Genomic DNA, 25,787 nt, shown 5'->3' on the forward strand with positions numbered 1-25,787 from the left:
TACATTTCAAAGTGATACAGTGAAGATTAAACAAGAAAAAATGAAGATATTTTCGAAGCATTTCTACGAGATATGTGTTCAGTTTACAGAAGCCGATTGTAAATCAATGAAAACTTTTTTCAGGTGAAATTGAATATTGAGATTGTAAAACGTTTCAACTCGGTTATAATACTTGCGTTTAATATTGTGCGTAAGTAAAATGTATTTATTTTAGACATAATATCATTCCTCTTTTGTCAAATGATCACATACTATACGTATAGATAGCATAGGACATACATACCAAAATAATACCATGGTTTTTCGACGCCGTCGCCATGGTAGGGAGAAAGAAGCGAACCAGAGAGCGTTCAACACGAAGGGGATGGTAGTGAGCACGGTAGAGTACAAATGAAGGTAGAGAACAAGGGTCGAGTTCAAGCAGTTGTGATGTTCTTGGAATCAAAACACCACACACTGTTTGGATTTTGGAACCAGTCAACAAGATGCATCACCTAGGATATGAGTGACCCTCCGGTCACAGGTCCTAACGCTCCATCCCCCCCTAGATGACCCCCAACCGCCGTCGCAGTGCCACTGCAGTCTTACATCAAACTTGAGCCCCTTCATTTAGCCTTACCATGCTCACTTACTGAGGTGAAAGCCATCAAGCACGATCCTTGGGTGCTAATTGCATACGGTTGGCACCCCCGGGTTGAACTCGCACCTTGGCGACCGCTTCGCTCCCCTGGAGTCAGCGAACACGCGAGGGGCGGGATTCCAGAGATGAGAGCGGGGTTTGGGGCGGGGTGGGGGAGACGGGGAGGGAGGGAGGGAGGGGGCGTTTTGGTGTGCAGGTTGGAGTGCTCCACTGTGTATGTATTCAACGCCTCCGTCACGTCATGTTCCTCGTTTCCATTGCTAACATCTCGCCACTCGAGGATCACCTCTCATAACATATCCGGGGACCTATCCTGCGATGTTAAAAAGCATTGGGATTGTGAAGCAACAGTCGCCATCACTGTATTAAGAATTTTGTCTTGACCATGAATGCCTTTCGTGCCGATCTACGGATAGAAGAAGCCCATCGGTCAACGTGTATCTTCTTTCGGTAGACCGCACGATCCAGCTTCTCGTCCGTCCCATAGGTCACCAACACCCACTCCAGAAGGGGATAAGGCCATGCTGTTCTATCCCAATTGCAAAATGGACCAGCGAGCCAGCATCACCAACCAAGTCTCGCACAAACTGGTCAGTGCTCATTAAATAAACAGAAAATTTATCCTAAGTGGATCCATATAAAAACGACACTTGCGCAAGCCTGAAAGTCATCTTTATTTAATTCCAAAAAATCCGTTTTGTTGTTCGGATGGCCGCGTGCTCTGCACTCCGGTGACCGCCAAGCTGCTCACGGGGATACGCCTCGGATCTTTCTCTCCCCCTCTCCCACATTCCTTTTGACCTCCTCCGCACCCCTCCGTGAACTTTCCATTTGACCCTCATTCCGCGAGTCACCGGCGACGCCAATTGCCCAAGTGAATATTGACGACGGGGCTTCCGCCAATCTAGAGCCCTAGTAGCAATCGGAAGGAAATATGAAAAAAGTGCTTAATGTAACATTTTTTGTGAAAAGCGGAGGCAAAGAGTTTGTCCTGTAGGCTCTAATATCGTTGACGACCGTGGTGGTTGGTTTCCGGTACGTGTGGCGCCCTCAGCTTAATTGGCATTTCTACGTTTCCGCGTCTCATGTTCCAGGGGGCGCATCATCAGCAACAACTGGTGCAACGGCCGCGAAAGAAACTACAGCGCTGAAAACCCAGCAACCACAGGAAGTCAAGAACCACTGCAATGTTAGCAGAAAAACTCGCGGTGAAATATTAATGTCCATTACCTGATATTGAATTACAAGATTTAAACGCTTCATCCACTTATACAAAAGGTTGAGCTTACTAATATAAAATTAACTACACTGAAGTCCATCGAGAGTTCTCGTGTGAAACATTTTCTGGACTCAATGTTTATTTATGCAAGTATATTTCAGGTAACGCGTAATCGACAGCAGACAGTCATTTGCAGAATTTATTAACTGTATGGCGTTCACCAGTTCACCATGGGCATCTAAAATAGACATGGTCAACGCCATATTATTCATATTTACTAACTGTCCAATCCCCCTCGCCCCCGAAGCCAGAATAACAATTGAATGACTGTTTGAAATGTCGTAACAACACTGCTGAGCACCGATGTCGACGGCAACCCTATCTCTCTTTCTCGTCCTTGTATTTCTAACAGCTGAGTAAACAAAGTCGATCACAATTTGCGACGCTATAGGTCTTCAAGGAGGGATTGAGATAGATTTAATCGCGAGCATTCAGGCGTAAGGAAAGTTAACGCCACGTCACTTATATTCTGCGGGGCGAGCAAACGCGGGGCTTGTCTAACTCCATTATTCGAGCAACTCTACGTCTATTCCTGGACGAGTCGAAACATTTGCCCCCACACAATTTTTTAATTGCATGACTAATATCCCTATCTCGTCATGGAAACGGGAAGTAATTTCTGGCACTCGCCTGATCGTAGCGTTGAGAACAGCTGAATGCCATTCACGAACCATCGCTTGTCTAAGACAATTTGGCACAACATTCTTCCACGATTATCCTAAGATTTTTTCAGGTCAAATTTTCTATTTCCTCATGTTTTCCTATCGTGGCTGTGACGGCGTGGGAAATCCACTTCCTAATCTTAATCACGAAATTTATTTTTGAGGCTAACAACCAAAACACATGCCAAATTAAAAAAAAAACGAAAGAAAAACTAAATTTAAATAGATAGAAGAGGTTTTGGAACACAAGAGTGATAACATTTCCTCTTTCCTACTACTTTGCAGTAACAGGAAAAAGCAAAAAAGGATAATATACCGTGTTTAAATGGAAGGGAACCAAACATTTCACAGATTAATACGTCAAATTCAAAAATTATCCAGGTTATATGAATTTTAATGGAAATTGCAAGATCATTGGATTTTCCTTAAATCAGAGAAGTAGGTGGTCTCTCGCAGTTTCTTGATCGTTTTCGAAAATCCGAACAGTATAACGATTTACTTTAAGGGGATTTCAAATACATGTACATTCGAAACACGCCTAATGAGATCCCAGAGGACGAACACACACACTTCTCCATGACTTAAGTCGACTTCCAAACAAATCCGAATCGTAATGTCGAGAACAGTTCTTCAATTACAGGTGAAGACGACCTGCATATTGTACCCTCGAAGTTACTCTTCACCACCCCGCCATATTGTATATAATTTGGAAATAAAAAAATAGTAACTTACAGATTCCACAGACAATATATTACAATATGACCCGGGTTTCAACGTTCAACGTCGAAATATCGTAATACATTTTCTGTGGAATCACTAAGTTACCATTTTTTCATTTCCAATATCAATCGATTCCATAAATTTACGCCGAAAATCATCAAATGTACATAATTTAAATATTGTAAATGTCTCTCGGAGTTTACAAACACCGGCAGCGTTGGCCTTCATCATTATCCTACCATTAATAATGTTTTCTTTTCGTTTCCCAATGAACACAAGCTCATATACGATAAATTACGTCATTTCCTGATCATTTGGTACAACCTGTACATAATTTCTTATTACACACACACACACACACACACAAACAACAGAGCACGGCCCTGTAAGGAACGAATATGGAGACATGTCATTAAGGGAACCCGTATCGCCAACACCAGTCCACAGAGTATAAGTCAGTGTTCTTCTGTTCATCTTATTTTATCCTGGTCGTCCAATCCGTCAACGTAATTTGGGGTCATCATGATTCCTTCGGCGTCGCTAGTTAACTCACTTAACGCCCTGGGAGCAACAGTTTCCACCGTGCTATTCTGTCAGCTTCGTCGGCATAATTGTACTTGGATTGATTACGGCACTGTAGGTAATAGCGAGAGTACAGAGTACGTATACACAAGAAGAAGAGGAGTCGGACACAGAAAATGTGACTTCAGCGACAGCTGCATTCTATCGCGGAAACAGTACATATTTGGTTAACCGAAGCAAGAATGATAAAACGAACGAAAGCGTAAGGAGAGGGGGGGGGGATGGTGTCATGTCAAAAGATCAATCCTACGCCAAGTGAAGGGGGGGAGGGGCGGGGGTGGTCGAGACACCCTTGGCCTCGGCCACGACTTCTTATCTTGGGACAGCCGCGAGAGTTTTTTTTTCATCCGTCAATAATATAGTACTAGAGGAAGGGTAGGAGTATTGGGGACTCAAAAGGGGGCAAAAGGTTTGTTTGCAGGGGGGACGGTGCCAAAGGATTTGACATTGCTTTCGCCGTCTATCTGGCGACCCTCCAAACAGGAGACCCCCAAGTGTAATTCGGATCGAGCAACGCCGGCGAAGTCTTCGGATGCTGGCTCCCCTCCAATTATTACTGCGCTCAATTGGCGCGTTCGGCACGAAAAACACGAATTCGCCCCCCACTCCCCCAAGGAACAAAGCGACTCTCCACTCGAGTGACGTCGACGGGTGACCAGTGATCGAATCACAACGATCTTCCACGCCACGTCTACTAAGGAAAATGGACACATTCAAATGTCAACCGATCCTATATCTACAAGTCCATATTCTTCAAAACCACATCACTGTCATGAGCAAGTCGTTCGATCTAACAGATTATCTAATGTGGAACTCTCTTCTCAATGATGTGAGGGGAAAAATAAGTCAATAAAAATTATCAAGGATAAACACAAATGTTTTCTCAGAGGGGAATTTTTGACCGTAAAGAAGTCTAAAATAAAATACCCTACCACATTTTCTTTCTAAAATGATGTACATAACTGCACTGCTTAACGCTAAAAATTAATTAAATTCACATGTTTTTATTTCTACACAAAGTGTTATTTATCCTTATGTAAAATAAAAATCACTACGTAAAACCTTGTTATATAATTTTATGTTGTGTATCATAAAAGGTTTTTTTTCTAATTTAAGTAACTTCATAATGTGTCTATTATAAGCCATACACATAATAAGCATTAATATAATTAAATTTCAAAAGAAATTATACCTTAACTTCGCCGGAAGGAGGATTGAAAGTAAACAGGTACTTCACCCTTCTATGGGGACCATCGTGCACCTCTCCCTCGGAACTTTGTCCATCCCGTTGTCAAATTCCAGAAGAAGTGTAAAATTGAAATTTGACACGAACGTATGTGGGCACATCCACGGTCAAAGCTGTACGGAAAAATAGCCCACCGTGAAACTGTTTATTTTAAGTGATTGTTTTTACACCCCATTGATCAACACTAGCTCCATAAGAAAAGGATTGCAGATGATTCTTTTTTCAATGATCGATCATATACAATTATCTTGGGGCTGGGACTAAAATGCGGCTAAAAAATTGAAATTCCTTTACTTATTCGTGTATCTCAGCATATGTATATCCGGAAAACTTGAATAAGTAATGTTTATTTCATTGATATGCGATTTTTGACATTCTTATCGTCTTTTTGACGAGGGTAACCGTTGTCACGGCATTGTTTTGTTCGATTATTTACTACATAGGTAATTTGCTTACAAAGAAAGAAGTGGGAAACGAACTTTTAAAAGAAGGGAATGTTTCATGCTTAATTTATTACGCATAGCTCTCGGGTATTTAAAAAAAAAAATAATTAAATCCATTTCCTTAAACCGCGAAATGGTTTTCTTTCTGCTTCTTTCTTTTTTCCCGCAATTTCTGACTGGCTCTGTAGTAGTTACCATTTTAAATCGAAGGTACAAACATCCTCAACTTGTTTACTGTGCGTTTTCCAACGTTTCCTTTACAAATCCGAGTCACTAGAGGTAACGAACGATCGTTAATGCCAAACGCTATTAATTTAACCATAGCTCATAGTTCAAGCGTAGAGGATAAATGTGCTGAGTCGCTTTTCATCACGTAATGTCGTCTAGTTATCTCAGCAGATGCTACGTGCTATCAGCTCGAGAGATAAGCGAACGGCAGATGTTCGGGATCTGATGTTTAAACTTGCGCCATCTAATTCCGCTTTTGGTACATGCGGAACGAAAATATGCACTTCCCCAAGAAGCGTCCAGCAGTTCATATTCTTGCGGCCTTTCTAAAACTTCCCTCTGCTCGTTAATATTTATAACGTGGGAGAAAAAAAGTCTCCTGATAACAAAGGACACGTTATCAAAGAGAACGAAGAGGAAACGTGCGCAGGTGACGTAATGGGCAAAGCAAAGTATCAGGAGGAGCCCCTGAATAGCGTTTTGAACGAACTACCCCCCCCCCCCTGGAAAAGATGCAGTGCGCCCTCCGCGGGCAGGATGATATCTGACCGAAAAGAAACAAAGGGACACCCACTCACACGGAAAATCACTCCGCTATGTTATCGGGAGGTATATCCCAGCAATCGCAAAGAATGTCGTCGAGAAGTTCATTCATGTTTTTTTGCTCATTTGGTAGTCTACCATTCATTTCATTCATTAGGTGTTGGATGGACACATTGCAAGCACACTCAGACATTTCTTAGCCTCGCATTAAAAGAAAAAGGCACCGGCCACCACTATAAAACCTCCTTCAAATCAGAACACCACCCACCTCCTTTCGTTTTTTCCAACATCCGTTTGCTCCCTTGCCAGAATTTCCCCCTCTATCACAGCCTTAAACATCCCATCCCCAATCACAACGCTCTGCATTCATCTACATCTACATAATACACCCCAGGGGCGTGTGGTGGGGGCTATTAGGTCACCAACCGTAAATGAGAATAAAACCTCATGAAAAACCAACACATTCACGCAAACCTACACCCACAGAGGCGTATATATTCATGCGAAAACCTTCTCAACTCACACGCAAACAAATACATATACCGTCAACCCGAATGCACATACAAATTCAGCAAAAATACATTCAATAACGTGGAAACCAGATTTGAAAAGCAAGAAGGGGAAACCCTGCTATCACATGGACACGCAAATTATAGCCTATGCCCCTAAAGGTACAGACAGGGAATGTGAAACACAAACAACATTGAAAAATGGCGTAAAGAGTGGGGGCTGGAATCAAATACGAAAAAATGTACCGTTATGCATTTCTTATTTACAATAGAAAACACGACCAAAGTTTACCAACACACACAATCGAAAGTGTTCGGATGAGCATCGTGTATGAAGTAAAATATTGGTCTTTTGGAAAACGTACTTTGAAAAACCATGACGATTTTTATCAAAATCAATCGAATTCTACAAAAGTTGTTTCACAAAAAAAAACAAAACATGTAGGTGAGTCAATTCAAAAGGTTTGCTCTCCATCCATCTTTCCTGCCTCCTCCTAGGATTTTTACCGACAATCCCCTGTCCTCCCCCACCACGCCTAGCACTTCCTCGTTTGTATTCCTTTCTGTCCACTTCACCTTCTCCACGCCCACATTTTAAAAAACCTCCAATCTACGCCTGTCTTCTCGCTTCAGCGACCATGTTTCCGCGCCGTACAAAACCACGCTCCTACCAAAGTTTATACTAGCCTCTTATTAAACAACTTACTTTACGCCCCAGTTATCAATTCCCTCCTCCCCCTTGTGAAAGCTTCTAAATATGTTTAGCGACGGTTAAATTAATGTGCGCTGGAGTCCCGTCGCCGAAAGCAGACTCCTCGAACGACAAAGGTGAGCATTGGGGATTATTACACTCAAGTCAGTAAGCATACGATCCTTGATTGAACGTGGCGCCAGATATGAGTAGAGATGAGGAGTAAACAAAAACCACACAGTTATCAGTTTTATGTTGACACAGAAACAATAATTCGGGTGACCTATTCAGATAAGACTCAAATTTTATGACCCTCGACAACAGCGGTGACGTGACATCAAAACGTCGAACAATCCCCATAATTGTATACAAACAACAGCGAGTCTAAAATACTGTGACGTGAACACTTCATCACTTCAACCGTTTGCCAATTTTGAATATTTCCTGAATAAAGCAACAGTCCCATATTATAAAGAGGAGGAATCAGTTAAATTATAGAAGAATAGACTGCTCAGCCAACAAAAACAAGAAATATCTTTTTTCAAACATTCTCCGCGACACAACAACAGAATACACAAAGTTTAAACTTTGAAACCAACACGAATATTCCCCGCGATCGCTCCCACTCACGCATTCAAAAGAATAAACATTTTCTTCTCAAAACAAAAACGTAGTTTTTTCAAGCTTGTCTAAGCTACAGATTTAGCGTGGAGTTAAGAAATGTGCAGCCTCTACTATTTGAATCAAAATAATCATTGATAATTTATTTTATTTATATTGATCGAAATGACATGCATCGCTGTTCCCACGTCTCACGTTCACGAATAACTAATTCTTCTTTGGTAGCTGGTGAGAGCCAAACTAATGCCGAACAACCTCGCGATGGCTTGCGGGATAAAATGCCGTTGAACGAGAGCCAATGGAGTCGTGCAAGCGGGAGGAACCAGGAATCACTATCTCACATTCGGTCGCCCAAGATTCTCCCAGCTCATCTTAGTCTATGCCAACCTACATCTGTAACGCCCCGTGATCCGTTGTAAAGTCGTGTGGCAAGGAGCGTTAAGATAATAGCTTTAAGGGAATGAGGAGCCTGAGAAGTGCGCGTATTTCCTCGGCAAAAATTGGGAAATAAAAAACTCTTTACGTATTGCCGTGTCCTCCTCAATCATGCATTCACACGTCCCCTCCTTTTTTCCCCTATTTTCTTGATGTAGGATCTAAACTCCCCGTAATCTGTTAAAATTTGCGTAACTCCTTTGTAAGTATTAAATTTGATCTTCACTCTTTCCTTCACGCTAGGTAGGAATTTATTCGCACTGCGGTCTTGAAACCGAAAGAGAAAATAGAGTCCCTGAATTATCCCGTTCAACATTTTGGATATTTTTCTCGTATTTTCCACCAACCGGCCAACTTATGTCGCAAGTAAAATCGCACGATGTTATGCCTTCGCGGAGCGTTATCTTGCTATGAGTCTAACAGTATCTACACAGTTAGTATAGCCACCGCGACCGCCCCCCCCCCCTCACCGTCCCACAGGATCGCGTACCATCAGAGGCGAGTTCACCCTCCAGAAAGGGGGGGGGGGAAAGGCAAGGTGTGTTCTGCGAAAGCGAAAAGTGGATGGTTCTCATGAGGTTTAATTGTAACTAATTCTTGAAACCCGGCCAAAAGTGCCGTATTTTGAGTCAATTAACCGACACCATTTAGGTACCCGCTCCCTCGCCTCGCGAACCCCTCCCCCCCCCTCCAACCCGTCGTCCCTTTAATACTGCTCCACCCCACACTGTCCCCTTCCGCTTTGTTACGTCGCGAAGAACAATCGCACCATTTTCCCGCGGAGGGACAAAGTTGGAGATGATAACCAGCGTCTTCCCGCACACTTGAGTCGTGAGTCATGGTTCAAAGCAGTGCCATCGCCGACGGAGGCGGAGACGAAATTATACGGATGAGTCATCGGAAGCACAATCCAAAGCGAGGCGATAATTATCGTCAAAATCACAGTTATCAACCTAAAACCCTTGGTTTGACAGGCGAGCATCGTAGAAATATCCTGCACCACGCCCTAATACCGCTTGTGACATTGGCACTTTAACAAAGGTGGACAAATAAGGACAATTTCCTTTGTCACCTGCAATTTCCCAAGAAGATGTGGTACCCGAAAAATCACATAGCATGGGTGAAGTTTTAGAGTGTGCAGAGACGAAAACCCAGAATCGACACACGTACCCTGAGGTAAAAATCAGAACGTTCTAACCACTGGGCTACCACGGAATAAGACGAAATATTAATATCCATTTTCCTCCATCTTCAAAGTGACAAATTAAATCGTCCTTCCGCCCATTAGACCCGAGGGACCTCGCAAATAAATTCCCAATGGATGAAATTCCGTCCCTGAAATGTTACTTAATCTTATGGAGCTACCCCGTCATATACATACTACATCTTACTCGGCGGCACACCTTAAGACAATGGCAGGACAGAGGCAATGCTGACCGAATGGTCTCAGTCCCGACGGATAAATCCGCGACGCGGAAATGGAACAAATTCCAGAGGGCTTCGCTCTTATTCGCGAGATCTCATGGAGTGTTATCTTGGACAAGCTCCTCACAATGAGGGTAGAAAAATAAACTTTGCACTTCCACATAAAGATTTAGTACTTCACACGGCCATGGTTTCGATGATGCGCGGCATCTAAATCATGGTCGTGTGAAGTACTAAATCTTTATGTGGAAGTGCAAAGTTTATTTTTCTACCCTTATCATGAAGGAATTTCACAAATTTAAGCCTGAAACTGTTATGCTTAAGCTCCTCACATACAGGTACCGATCAGTATCATACAGGTCTTGATGCCGTGTTTCGCAAGGGCTGGGGCGAGATCCGCCCCCTTGATTCCACTCCTCGACTCGATTTTCCCTCTCCCTTCCAAAGAATCTTGTCACTCATCTTCCAGTTTCCCGTCAAAACATGTGCTGCACCCGTCATAAAAGAAACGTCCCGTGCGCAACTATGTCTAATTCCCAAACCAAACCACTTTACTCTATCCGAAAGTACGTTTTATATAGATGAAGATAGAGTTCACCCAATAGTAAGACCAACGGCGAGTGGAATGCACGTATCAAGGTAAGGGGATCTAGTTCCTTTCCCTATGAGGTCTGTGGTTTCCCAGGAATATCTTGTATTTGAAAATCCACTGAACTAGGGCATAGCTGAGTGTCATCAGAGACGTCCCAGGGAGTCGAAGCCGGACAACTCCAGTATCCACCTCAGTTCTCTATCCATTAGACTAATACGTCTCCCTGTCCCATTCCCCATGTACCTTTTTCATCAGAAGCCTTATTAATCAAACCCATCTCCTTTAAATCCTCCCCTCCAAACCTATGCTTACCACCCTTCCTGAGAATATGTCCTCGTGGGTGACCTCCTTCAGCCACGCTCCAAATTTGCTATCATCCAACCCAAGTCTCACACCCCCAAGAGTTAAATGAGCCATGTCCTAGTTGCTGTCACCTTCGTGAATCACGACATATTTCCCGTGGACAGTTTTAGATAGTTGGAAAAGTGAGCACCAAAGGCGGCGGATCCCATTGCGACAACGCGGTATTTTTCGTGGGATAGACCTGCGATTCAGAATTTTCATTTTCACTCCACCTCGGTCAAACGTCTCCTCCATCCGCTCCACATCTTAAACCTAAGCTAACGCCATCGAAACCGCATGTTTCATCATGTCATGTAACCATGCAATGCTTAACTCACCAATTTCTGCAATCGGAAATAAGATTGCGGAGAGCAAGTGTAGAAGTGACAGATTTAAGATTTTATTTTTTCTGCCAACAAGAAGTGATCAAAATAACTGCAAATGATTACAATGGGAGGGGGGGGGGGTTGGGTGGAATTTCTTAAAATTTTACACCCCCACCCAGTGCGTTTGCTTGTCTTGTTAAGTTGCCTAGCCTGTTATCCTTTTTTATTAAACATTAAGTTTACGTTCCACTCGTTAAAAACAGCTAGTCTAGTTTAGTGCGACTAGAGAAGTATTTTACCCTTACACTCTACAGTGTATGTAGCTGTAGTGGATATTTTACCCAGTATTTGAAATATTTTAACATATTCGTCGACAACTAACACAATAAAAAACTTAACACTGATATCGCATGCCTGGCGTGAAATCAACTTTTGCCACACACTTTATCGGCGACTTGTATGGTACCGTGTGGATGAAGATAACTACAAGTTATAATTTTGATTTAAGAAGTGAAATTAAAATTGTTATATTACTCAATAGACGGATAAGTCGTGGTATCCCAGAGGATGCAGCGTTAGACTAAAGATTGGTCGGAGACAGGTTCAAAACATGGGTGCATCTGATAAATATAACTTCCCTTCCATGCCTGAATCCCTTAATTGTAAGGAAACGATTTTCTGAGTGCATCGCGAACATTTCCTCTCTGTAGAACCGCAGATGGGACAGGGAGAGGAGTGATTGGGACGGATCTGTTGACAGATGAGGAGAGTTGAGCAGCACATAATAAGATGAATCGACGGTAAATTCTTCAGCAAAATGAGATTTTCAAGATAAAGAAACGAGGATGAAAGGATATTTTAGAAACAGTAAAGAAAGAAGATATAGTCCATTATTAACGTGTTCGATAGATTATCACACATTTTGTTCCCCATATTATTCGATATCTACTTAAGCGGAAATTACATGACTGAAGTGTTCGAAAAAATAACGACATAATCAAGTGAGAAAGCTCTTGAGTTATTTTCAGGAAAATTAGGAACAGGAAAAACAAATTGCACGGCAAGAAAAGCAGTATAATAGAGATAGGGTGGGAGTCTAGTGAATGAAGAAGAGAGAAGGCTAAGGGGAGAAATTCGAAGCAGGCAAGAAAACCGAATGAAAGAGATGCTGAGGGATGCAGCAACGGGATGTTTGACGACCGAATGACACCCGTCGTGGGGAAAATACGGCGGGAAGGGGGTTGGAGTGAGAAGATTCGGGCTCGCCTGCGCGCACGCCTGGCTGTTCCTTTGACGCCGCCGCCGAGAGGAAGGATTCAGAGAGATATGACACCAATGAGGGCAAGGGAGAGGGGCGCCTCCCAGTCATGCCGTTTGGGAGGTGGAGGGGAGTCGGGAGGAGGGTGACATTAGTCCCGTTTCTAAGCACACTCATTTACATAACTTGCGCGAGAGATTTTTACGACCGTCGCCGCCGAGATATGCCGGCGCGGATAGGAAGCACGGGCGAAAGAGCCTATTGCGTAGCCACGGCGACGACACGGCGAAAAAAAAAAAAATATATATATATATATATGTCTATTTCGAATATACATGTGGGTGTGTATAAATATATCACCATAAACACAGTAATTAACCAAAAAGTCGGTTTGGTAGGTGATGGAAAAGTTCACCCGGTAAAATGCACGACGGCGTGTGAAATTCCCGCATCAGGATAGGGGGGCCAATTCCTAACCCTGTGCCAATTATGGCTTCCCAGGAAAATCTGGCACCCATAAAAATCACATAGCTTGGGTAAAGCTGACGGTGCCCAGAGAAGCTTGCCCGGGAATCGAACCCGGGGCCTCCGGTCAGTAGTCAAAAGCTCTACCCCGCCGACTGCCGCGACCTACATATGAATATGCATTATATTATACATATATATATACATACATACATATTTATATACATATATATACATACATACATATATATATATATATATATATATATATATATATATATATATATATATATATATATGTGTGTGTGTGTGTGTATATAGTATACTACCTTGATCAAAAAGTTCCCGGAATAACCACCGTGTGGCGCTCCCATCGTTCCGATTTGAGTTCTGTTTTTTTTTGTTAAATTGGTACATCTGTTGTTGATATTCCCTTTAAATCTTAGTGTCATAACTTGACATTTGCAAAAGTTACGTAGCCAAGAGTACATCTATCTCTGTGTGTGTTGGCGATTTTTTACAATTTCAGAAATGGATTTAAATTTGCAACTACGAACTTGTATTAAATTTTGCGTAAAAAACGGATTTAGTGGCGCACGGACGTTGGAAATGTTGGAAAAGTGTTTCGGCAACGATTCTCTAAAAAAACGGTCGTTTACCAGTGGCACGAGCGGTTCAGAAGTGGTCGTGAGTCAATCGAAGATGATGAACGCAGTGGCAGACCATCGACATCGAAAGTCGGTGAAAAAATTGATAAAGTAAAAGAAATGTTGGTCAATAACCGCAAATTAACCATCAGAGAAATAGCGGAGGACTTGAACATTGCCTATCGATCCGCCCAAGACATTGTGGTTAATGATTTGGGTTTCCATCGTGTAGCAGCAAAGTTGGTTCCAAAAGACCTCAATTTCATGCAAAAAAGAGACCGTGTTGACGTCGCAAAAGACATGATTTGCGAGGCTGAATCCGATCCCACATTCATCAAAAGGATCATTACTGGAGACGAGACGTGGGTTTATGAGTACGACACGCAATCCAGACATCAGGCAAGTGAATGGCGTTCACCAAATGAGCCGAGACCAAAAAAACCACGTCGTTTTCAGTCAAAAAAGAAGGCAATTCTGACGGTTTTCATGGATTACAACGGTGTAGTGCATCATGAATTTTTGCCAGAAGGCCAGACAGTAAACAAAGAGTATTATTTGGGCGTTATGAGACGTTTGCGTGAAGCAATTCGCCGAAAGAGACCAGAAATGTGGGCAGAAAACTCGTGGATTTTGCACCATGATAACGCACCGTCGCACAGTGCTATCATTATTCGTAATTTTTTGACGAAAAATGCAACAAATACCATCCAACAGCCACCGAATTCACCTGATTTGGCTCCCTGTGACTTCTTTCTGTTCAATCGAGTTAAAAAACCATTACGGGGAACGCGTTTTAGCAGCCGAGAGGAAGTAATGGAAAAATCGCAGGAAGCACTGATGGACATACCGAAAACCGAATATAAAAAATGTTTCGAGGATTGGATCAAGCGCTGGCATAAGTGTGTTGCAGTCGATGGGGATTACTTTGAAGGGGACAATATAGATTTAGATGAATAAACTTGTATTTTTAATTTTCTGAATAAATTCCGGGAAATTTTTGATCAAGGTAGTATGTATATGTATGCATGTGTGTGTGTGATAAATCGCACGGAGCGAGGTCAGATGAGTATACTATATGATGTAGGGAAAGGAAGTCATGTTGTTTTCGGCTAAAAATTGGCGCACTGAAATAGCAATGGCTGCATTAGCCAGTGCATTGACATGGTAGATAAACCAGTCCTTCGTCTCCTATAAATCGGGCCTATTTGCCGCACACTGTAACGCAATCTTTTTATAACCTCCTAATAGAAAGCCCGATTAGTAGTTTGACCTGGTGGGACGAATTCAGAATGCACAAGCCCTCTCACTTCGAAAAAACAAATGAGCATCGTCTTAAGGTTTGACTTTACTTGACGAAATTCTTTTGGGCAACACGAGAATGAATTTTTCCACTGACTTGATTGTTGTCGACGGTCGTCCTCGACCGTCGACAACATCAAGTGACTTTTCACCTTCTTTAAAACGGGAAAACCTTTTGTACCCTTGAGTTTTTCCCAAAACATAATCCTTGGTATCTGTTTTTAACATCACAAAAGTTTCTGCGGCGTTTTTCCCTATCAGGAAGCAAAATTTCACAGCGGCGCTCGGTTCAATTTAATCCGCCATGACGAAAATCGAGGAGCACGCGAAATTGCTTCTACAAAACGAATTGTTGTGACTGAACACAACCTTACCAGACGACAACAATGCCTGCCCAGAACTCGGAACGATTTGCGCTGTATTTATTGAATTGTATTCAATTATTGAAGAAATGCGTACTACGTACGCTCCGCCAACCGCAGCACTTATTTTTGCGTGTCCCCTCGTATATACTTGTAGAGATCAATTATTTTATATAAATATATATATGTATATATATATATATATGTGTACATATACATATATATATATATATATGTATATGTATACATATATGTGTGTTTGTGTGCGTGTATGTATACATATATGTATTAAGGGTCGCGGTAGTCCAGTGGGTAGAGCGTTGGACTGCCGACCGGAGGGTCCCGGGTTCGATTCCCGGGCAAGGCACTCTGGGCACCTGCAGCTCCACCCAAGCTTAAGTGATTTTTCGGTTACCAGGTCTTCCTGGGAAACCATAACCGGCACAGGGAAAGGAACTGGCCCCCCTACCCTGATGTGTGAATTTTCACACGCCGTATAGGGCTTAGTACTGGGTGATCTCTACCATCACCTACTAAACCGACCTTCGGGTTGATTACTGTGTTTACATATATATATATGTATGCATATGCATATATATATATAAATTTATATGCATATATATAATATATGCATATATATAACTCCAGGCTAGGCCCAGCATTTCCGGACCAATTTATCCGTACAGCTGAAACTTGATTTAATTCGCATTATATGCCCTTTTACGTACTTGGGCAGTTTCTCTGACACAGTGACGTCTGCGAGCACACGTAATTCGGTAAAGAAATGGTTCGAGATCACAAAAAAATGCAGCGGCAGTTTACCGAAAAAATATTAACTATTTAAGTTAACTTTTAAAGCAATAATTTGAGACTGTAGTCTTGGCAGCAGCTGTTTACAACGCATTAACATCTCCTCAGCAGACGGCATAAATCACAATGTGCGTTTGTAAAAGATAATAGCTAGATAAAGTACGAGGTATTTTATTTGTCCCTCCTCGTAGACGTGAATGAATTTCATTTTAATTTAGAGCGAAACATTTGGTGCCATTTGCAAAAAAATTTTTTAAATGTTTTTTTTCAACCTCAGAAATTTCCATAAGTGCATATCCAAATCGAACACTGGTATATGCTAATTTCGGAATTTTTGCCCAATTTATGCAGAAAATTAGAGGCCTTTAAAAAAAAATTCCAAAGAAACTGCGGGAGATTCCGTAACAGTATTTTTTAACGGGGTCAGCTGCTAATATGCATTTCGATGAAACAATGTCAGAGTGTAAAAATCATTCGCCTTGACCGGACATTGAGGGATGCGGGTTCGGATCCCGGTCAAGGCGAATGATTTTTACACTCTGAAATTGTTGCATTAGAGATCTTTACTCCGTACCGTCTCGACTTCATGTGCCCCCTAACGAAAAAGTAAAAAAAATAATTTATTATTAGGATTATCTATCTATTACACATAAAAACCAAAGTATGCATCAAATCACACAGAAATAACAGAGAAGGGACTGGGCAAAAACGAACACTAACCAAGTTTTTAGAAAATTCGGTTGCCACAGTCACCTTAATCAGGGTGACAATTCGATATGTATCACTCTGCTGAAAATGGAACGGAACTCAGATGGAATCATCGTTAAAGGTAATTATTTTTCTTTTATTTATTTCCTTTCGCGGTTCATTCCTCCTTTCGTCAATGAAAAATAAATTATCATTATAGAATGCCACGGTTGATATCCAAAATTGAATTAATACGCACTTGTTAATTAAAGCGTATCTATTTATGCACATGCACACAAACATATTAAAGCCTATAAAACACTGCATGGAATAACTTAGTTCCGATACTCCCCATCATCAATTATGCATACATTGTGCTGAAGCATTCCAAAGAAACTGTGGGAGATGCCGCAACAGTGACTTTCAACGGAGTCATCCGCTAAATGTGCATTTCAATGAAACAATTTCAGAGTGTAAAAATCATTCGCCTTGACCGGGGTTCGAACCCGGATCCCTCAATGTTCGACAGAGTGCTTTAGCCAGTTAATCTATCGAGGCGCCCCCAAAATTTCAGAGTTTAAGAGGACGCCTCGAAGCTTAAGTGGCTAAAGCACTCGATAGGACATTGAGGTATCAGGGTTCGAACGCCGGTCAAGGCGAATGATTTTTACACTCTGAAATTGTTGCATTGTGCTGAAGCATAATTTTTTATCATTACCAACGAGGGATTCAGTATAATGTGAGAAAGAGAGGGTGGGAGAAAGAGGGGCTGCTGGGGAAAACCGGGGGGAGGTGGCGTTCAGAAAAGGAGACACCTTGGTGACAAAAAAGAACGACAAGCGAGTGGGGGGGGGAAGAAATGAGGGAGGAAAGAGGGCGGCTGCCAACGTTGTCACGACGGTGTGATCACGGTCGGGGGTGGGGGTGGAGGGTGAGGGAAGAGAGGTCTTCCTTATAGATAGGGCGATGATGGAGGGAGCTCGCAAACAAGGAAGTAACGTCGCCGCCCTACCTCCTCCTCCTATAACCCTTGCATTAATGCCGTCCACGGCGTCACTCACGGAAGCACGCCCCATGGGGGGGGGCCGAGAAAAGGCAGATGGGGTGTGGGATGGGCCCAGCGAGAGTGCGGCCGACGCACGCGTGTCACCGTCAGCAATGCCGGGCGGAGCGGAAGTGACGACGACGAGGTGAGAAGGGAGCTATCGGGCGAAACTCGAATGGGAACAACGCCGAGTGAATGGGGTCGTCACAATTGATAGCAGAAGGCGGGAGATTAAGGCCCCACACAAACGCGCGCACACCCACACACCACACACACGGGAGCAGATCGATTTCTATCGAATGCCAAAACCGGTTCAACTTGGGAACGTCGATCGTTTAACTAGATCTACACTTCCAAAATTAATGTATGCGACATAGTTTAAGACGCCAGCAACACCGAAATCAAATCAAAACAATCTTCGGATACTAAATGAAGCAACAACTTAACGACAATCATTACAATGAAGAACGTATTTCGTGCCTAAAGTAAACAAAACATGTAGAATGGGACGTATCTCTCGCAAAAAACAGTACAAAAATGTGTTAGTTGCATATCTTTAAATTAAATACACACACTCGGGATATAAAGGGTGGTCAAATCCTTTCCTCATGCTACTATTCGTCGTCCTGCGCAGTTGTGGTTTCAATAAAAAGGACCACTTGGGTTTTCGACGATGTACCCCGCTAAAGCATCCCCGGGTCACTCCCTCTCGCCCCGGTGAATGACCGAACCCATCGATCTACCACGACTAAGTATTTCAATAATCCTTACCTGTTCACGCTCGATTAATAACTCGATGCCGCGGGATTTTTTCGGGAAAGGTTGAGACGCCATGTTAATAACCTGGTCGGCATTTCACCTTCAAACTAATAGCGGACCTAGGTGGGTACCCATATATTCCATTTCTAATAATATCCCCGATGCCGTTACAATCCGAGATATTACTGAAAAGAGAAAGGCAATGGCGACACATGCCTTTCCCTAAAGTATGCGAAAACAAAGGAACCAATTCCGCCACATGTTGACCTGATTCGGAAACAAACGGTGTGCAGACCGTGAGAGCACCCTCGGAATGGTGAATAAATACAAGATGTTCTACACAATTGGGAGGATAAATTGTAAGGGCTTGAAAGGATTCCATTCAGGGTGACCAGTCAGTAAAATACAATATTTCAATAAAACAAAGCCTATATGCAATTATTCAGAAAATAGTTAGTTCAGTGGTTCATTCATCAGTGGGCATATACACATACAATTTTGATCAAACTTTGAGAAGGTTATACTTAAATACATAACATTCTAAAGAGGCGTATTTAGAAGAAAAGGTGCGAGTATTATGGCGTTGTTGTGTGTACACTGTTGAGTCGTGGCTCCAACAAATCTTGAGAAGTCGGAGCACGCGTGACCCACATTTATAGGTTCCCAGTTTTTGTCCGATGTGTTTCACCATCAGACATTTCATGATGTAATTTTAGATTAATAGAACATTTAAATATTTGAACTATCTACACAAAATTAAAGGAACGGGCCCAAAAAACGTTAAATTGGAGGGCAAGTACGCAAAGAAAGAGCCACTGGATATAACGATATAAATTCTAAATTCGCAAGGATAGGTTAAAAGTACCGCTGCCGGCCCACAAATACAAAGCACATCATGGGAATGCGAGCGACTTGAGTCAGCCATGTCGTAATACCACTGGCAAGTCATGCAGGAAATAACTTACGTACTCTGAACTCAATAATTCTTCTCTCTAATCGGTCAACGGAACTGTTATTATTCGAATAAGGGGATTCTATCTCTTGGACCAAGAATTGAACACATCATTCCTAATGGCCGGCTTCCATTTTCACGGAATATAAAACACGCAAGACAAGAAGTAAATTCAGCAAGTAGGGTTAGCAAAACGGTGATTCGACCGACCGAGAGAGAGGGGGAGGGTGGAGTGCGAGTAGGGGACGGAACCTGCGCGGGAGTGGGATGATGAGGGGGGGGGGGGGGCAGGGGAAGAATAAATGGAAAATGAGGCGGCGCCAGGGAAAGAGGGGGAGGGGTGACTAATGGGTGGGACAAGGGGGGGCGGTTGAAGAGGCGAGGGAGGGGAGTTCGCTGATTCAACGCTTGATCGTGCTCACCGAGCGAGAGAAGGCGACGGACGGCTCCTTCACCTCCTCCTTCCCCCGCCTCGCCACACCCCATCCCCCCATCACTTAATGCCTTTCAGCACGAGACGCGCAAATATACCAAACCCTCCCTCCCACGAATCACCTCCTGAGACCCTGGTTGTCCCCCCCCCCCGGAACACCCCCTCCCCTTAGCTCTTGTTCTTCTACAAGGGAAGTCTCGCCAATCTACTCTCTCTCTCTCTCTCGAACTCCATACCCCTTCTTTGTCTCTCCCTCTGCAAAATAAAACTGAAGCGGAGCAAGGAGGGAGGGAAACCCGCTGGTTGCCCTTGCCCAACAAGCTTAAGGCGGTATTAGAACGACGGTGCTGGTACTATTTTGTTTTATACTATCACGATGGCGCGAAATTGTCCCCCTATCCCGTTCCTTGAGTCTCATTTCACATTATTGCACGAAATATTATTCCACGAATACTTTATTTCGATCATTAAATATATATTTCACACAATACTTTTCCACGCTTATCGAGAGAAAAGTACTACATATTTAAGTTATCGCGTCAATGAAGTGTTTATTGAGGAATTAGGGAAATAAAAACGGTTATGTTTGCACAAAAATGAGAATAATTTTTCTGTTGCAGATGAAAATATAGTAATCTCTTTTTGTCTTTCAAAAATTTATTGCCACAACAAAAACAGCGGTAAGTCCCGTAACAACTATGATTGAAGAGATTGTCGATGATGAATAGATGTTCATTGCTACGGAGACTCTGAATTGAAAGTCTTCAATTTATCCCACAATCGCATACTGTACGCGCCAGTGAGTCCTGATACCCCTTCAAGCACGCCTTCGTGCATGCACATTCTATGTAAGATTCAGACAAGCCACCTTTAAATACTCAAAACTCTGAAAAATATTGAGTGTACTTAAAAAAGTGTAGCCCCTAAAGCTTTGGAAAAAGAGTAATTCTCTCGGAGAAGACAACTGCGGGGAAGGCGAGGACCAACTAACAGAAATTTATTAAAAGGGCGCAGGATAAAAACTGAAATGAAAAAGAGCGATCGATGTTGTCTTTCAGTATTTGGGTTTCACTTACTTGGAATACTATTATAGCGTTGGGCAATATGGGATTCTTGAGGGAAGTATGTGGGAATAGGGGAAGTATGTTTGTTTTCCGAATGAGACCACGTGCGACGTGCTGTCATTATTTCCCAGATTTATTGCGCATACGTACGAAAATAATTGGTCATTAGTAATGCAGTCATCATTTAATCAAAACGTGCTTGGAATTTGCAATTCAAATCAGCAATTTACGCTGCCACACACTTATACCATTACACGCTGATGGCACAATGGATACTGACTCAATATTTCACTTATATATTCCCCATATCGGTGAAACCAAATGCAAAACGTTTTTTATTTCGTTAGCAAAATAGGAGAGGCTGGAAGGAGAATAAGGTAGACTCCTCCACTATATTATCTATTAAGCGCCATTTCGAGAAATAATTTTTCCATTTTCAATTAATTCTCAGCGAGCGGATTTCATGTTAGAGCTGTTCCCTAAGACAGCCTCCTTCACCAATTTTCGAGCAAAGGCACAATATAATTGGAACAAACACGCCACATCTAGGGGTTAAAGCAATGAACAGATGGAATTTAAAAATATTTAATGACAAGGAAAATAAATAAGGCGTAACAACAGAGGATCAAAATACAAGTAAAGAGATGGAGAATACTCCGACGTCATTCTCAAAACTGAAGAAACAACTAATCCATTACTCTAACAAGTAAGTCCTCGTAAAATTAATGGACAACGCAGTAAACCTTGAGACTCAGGACTGGGTCGTGCTTAGACAGTGTTCAAGTCCTTAGCCATCTATATGATTAAATCGATACCTTCGATCACTCATAGTAAAGAGTTTCAAATTGGATAGCACTACTGTTAGTTCATTAATAGGTGGATCGAGTCCGAAAATCATAACCACGTAATTTTACCGCAATTATAGACTTCATCTCTTTAACTATGAACCAAAAAAATTAAAAAAAATTATGTTATCAAAGATTAAATCGCGCCGGTACATTAGAACAGGCATCTGCTTTCTATGAGCGTATACATATTTCACTTAAACCCGTGACTACCTTTTCAAACGTGAATTTTAAAAAAATATACGCGAGTATACCCTCCGTTTTAATCTTCCCTTCGTCTTATACCTTCATTCAACAACACACGCGAAAAGGTAACATTATTAACGAAATGAATGTGAGTTTATTGCCTTCCCTCCACTACGGAGCTCAGAGAGGAACAGAGACCAGTTTCGAACCCTCCACGTCTCACCATAACGCATGAATGCTTCAAGCGGGGGGAGACAACACACATCTGTGTGCGCTGCAGACAAGGATTCATCCGAAGGACACGCGCATGGGCTCCAAGGCAATCCCCAAATCCTCCCTCCCCAGTGCCGACACCCCATCATTCATCGCGCCAGGCAACGACCCCCGTAGATACATTTACTCCCTCCAGCAGCCCAAGCCCCTTTCCATATTCCCCAAAAGCACACAAACCAACCCAACCCCCCGCTTGAAACCTCCAACCCCCGCCGTCTTTCCTCAAAACCATTCTCACTTCCCGCCCACCCTCCGCACTTCCGGGATCCGCGGGGGTAGATACGGCTCTGGCGTACGCCCCAGGGGCGCACGACCCGAGAGGGTGAGAGACGGGTGAGGATTGGGGGTGGGGCAGTTAAGAGGAAAGGGGGCGAGAGGATCTTCAGAATCACGTAGCAGTGCTCTGGCTATTTCGTTTCGGGGGAAGAAGCGTCGGGGCCACTCGCGGTTTGTGTACCGGCTCACCGGCAACAACAGGGAGTCCATTCGGTGTCTACAAGATTAAATGGAAGATATACGCTCCTTACAGCTTCTGTTTCATTCAAGAAAACTCTACGAGACTCGAGCTTCCCCCAAATTCAGAAGATAAATCGTAAGGGATGGACTTGGATAGAAAATTATTTGCCATCAATAACAACAGCATTCAGAACACCCACTGCAACTCGTAATGGATTCGTCAAGTTTATCGGGGACGTTAATGTACCCAAGCACTGCATTTTGGCTACCTATTTGTAGATCTACAACAGGGGCGTGTGATGATCTCCCGAGGGTTTTACTACTACCCTTAACCCCCCAGTTACGTAGGCAGCACGCATCTCACCGGGGTATTTTTACTCCAGGACGTGCTCATCGCAACGCTGCCCAGGGAAACTTTTTGACAATCTCGGAAGGAAGAAGAGGCACTGCGGGGAGGCGAGGGGGAGACGTCGCCCCAAACCTCCCCCCCTGGCTCCCCCGTTCGATCCGCCGGAGACCCTCCGCTTAGATAGGGTGGTAGGGAGGACGGTGACGACTGGTGCAGGGTGGTTTCAAACGAAAAACTACACCCAGGGCACCATATGTATGGAAATATTGCGTCAGGAGTTATTTCAAAATGAGGAAACAATTCCAGAGCAATGGCCGTCATGGAACTCGAAATATATGACGCTGGAGAAGTGAAGATAACGACCGACACTTCCCGTCGTTAAATGAAAGTGCGAATACAGACAGGTGATTTAGTGTATGCTCACGGTGTTATCCCTGACAGTTGTAAAGATTAAAAAATATATAAAAACACCATACTCTCTCATCAACGTAGGACCGCCGTAACGATAATGATTTTGTTCAACACTGTACTCGAGTTTTTAAACGTATGATTTCCGGTAATAGAAAGGTCAGTCGCATTGCAGTGTAATTCGAAACGTCGTTATTAGGTTAGAGATGCGTCGTCACAAATCAATGAGGTACGATTTCCGATCAATGGGGGGAAAAACGGAATGATTTCACTGCAAAGGGAGGGGAGTGTTACTCTTTCACCACGGGGCAATTCGGGGTCCATTTCAGATGGATTTCCCGGGGAATGAATCTCGGGGGGAGGGGGGTAGATTTATTTCTATGTATGCCTTTGCATTTCCAGCATGGCAACACTGTCTCCAATCCGATCCGAAGCACTTCGCCATTCCGAACGCATTCTACTCTCCTCTCCTCCACCCTATCCCGCCCCCACACCACCACCACCCCCCCTTCTCGTCCCCACCCTCTCCCCCCGGACTACGTTTTTCAAGAGCACCACTCTCTCTTATCCTGCACTCCAATCCGCGCGTCACGCAGCTTGGTGGAGCCATAAAGCAAAGGAGGAACCCTCCCCCCTTCGCCAACCCAGACGGCCGCAAATCGCCCAACGCCGAGCGCATCCCAGCATCGCTTCAGTGAAAATCAAACGCTCACTGAATAATAATTCACCGTTCTAATATCATATATTACTTATTTTAACATCAAACGTTTTGTTCGCTAACTCTTCTTGTCATTCCATTAAACAATATTATTTTTTCCGCAAACTTTTATAAAAAAAACCGCACTAAAAAATAAATCAAGACAATCACATGTACTCTGACAGTTTATGTGGTGTTGTCAGTGAATTTGGATTAAAAAAATAATAATTCGTAATAATAAACATGTAGAGTCAATGAACACTATTTTAGGGACGAAAAAATGAGTTTCTCTCCGTTTTTCGTTTGCTCGAAGGGAATGGACTCCTTGTAAAAAATATTTACGTTATAAGTTTCCCATGCCTGAAAACGGTGCAGCGATAAGAAATGAGGTTATCAAAGGCAACGGTCAAATCGCGACCTTAGAGGAGAAAAACACAATTGAATCATCGCCATACTTGTATATCCGAAGGTGTCATTTCGGTGGATAAAAATTCTTTCTGGACACCATTTCTACAATTACGCAATTATAGAGAATAAAATTTCTTACAATGGTGCCAATAATTACATTGGTATGATTGCAAATTTATTTTTCAGAACGGCTGAAAATTTTTGGGCAGATCAAGATTTGGAAATTTTTTCAACCAGAGAGCAGAAAAAAGCCCCATCCGCAGATACGCGCATGTGGCTTCCAACGATTAGACGGAAAATACAGTTACGAAAATTGAAATATGAAGAGCCAATCGGATATCAAAAACGTTGGTGACTTAACTCTTTGACGAACCTTATCATTAAATTCCAAATCTTTTTCATATAGTGATTAATGACCACGAAAAAACTACCGCCTTTCTCGAGCACTTGGAAGTATTCATTTATGTAATATTTCATTATTTTTTCCCGAGTGGGGTGAATTTCGCGATCGCTTCTTAGCGAGAAACATTTCGGACACCCTTTTTAGATTTTGTAATTATTAATAATTATTTGCAAGTGATATTTCAAATACGCATGAATCACCAGGGATCCAGACGAAACAAGACTAATTCCAAAGTAAACTCACCAGGAAACGTGAGGACGCTCCCAATGTGCGAGATCCGTGGTCTGACAGAAATACACAATTGATTGAAAAATTTTTCCCGAATACTTGCGCACGTTTCTCGGAGAGTCATTCGAACTGAAAATAATTGGGAACCTCTTTAATAAAAAAAACTTCTTCTCCGCCGTGACATTCCTAATTAACGCGGGGAATATACCAATGACACCGAGGAAGTGGAGCACACGAAGCCAAGTAATTAAACAAGCTCTTTGGAGAGAGGGAGGGGGGGTAAAAACATACCCGAACGAAAAAAACAGAAACAAGCGAAATCGCAAAAGCCGAGAGCTGATGGGGTCGAGTCAATGGACCCAGCTTCCATTGCCAAGGAGAAATTTCCCTCCGGGAACCACTCAACCCTTCCGCACAACGAGGCATTGAAATTCGCTTCAAAGGTCGCGAGGAGAGAGAGAGGTTTTTA

General features: G+C 42.9%; 1 protein-coding gene across 1 annotated transcript in view; it reads right to left on the bottom strand.

The window, feature by feature from the left end:
• wkd (TBC1 domain family member whacked) overlaps positions 1 to 25,787 on the bottom strand; it is a 146,162-nt gene that overhangs the window by 72,965 nt on the left and 47,410 nt on the right. The window lies entirely within an intron of this gene.

This window comes from Hetaerina americana, unplaced genomic scaffold (assembly GCF_022747635.1).
Source record: "Hetaerina americana unplaced genomic scaffold, ioHetAmer1.1.p SCAF_5, whole genome shotgun sequence".
Lineage (NCBI taxonomy): Eukaryota > Metazoa > Arthropoda > Insecta > Odonata > Calopterygidae > Hetaerina > Hetaerina americana.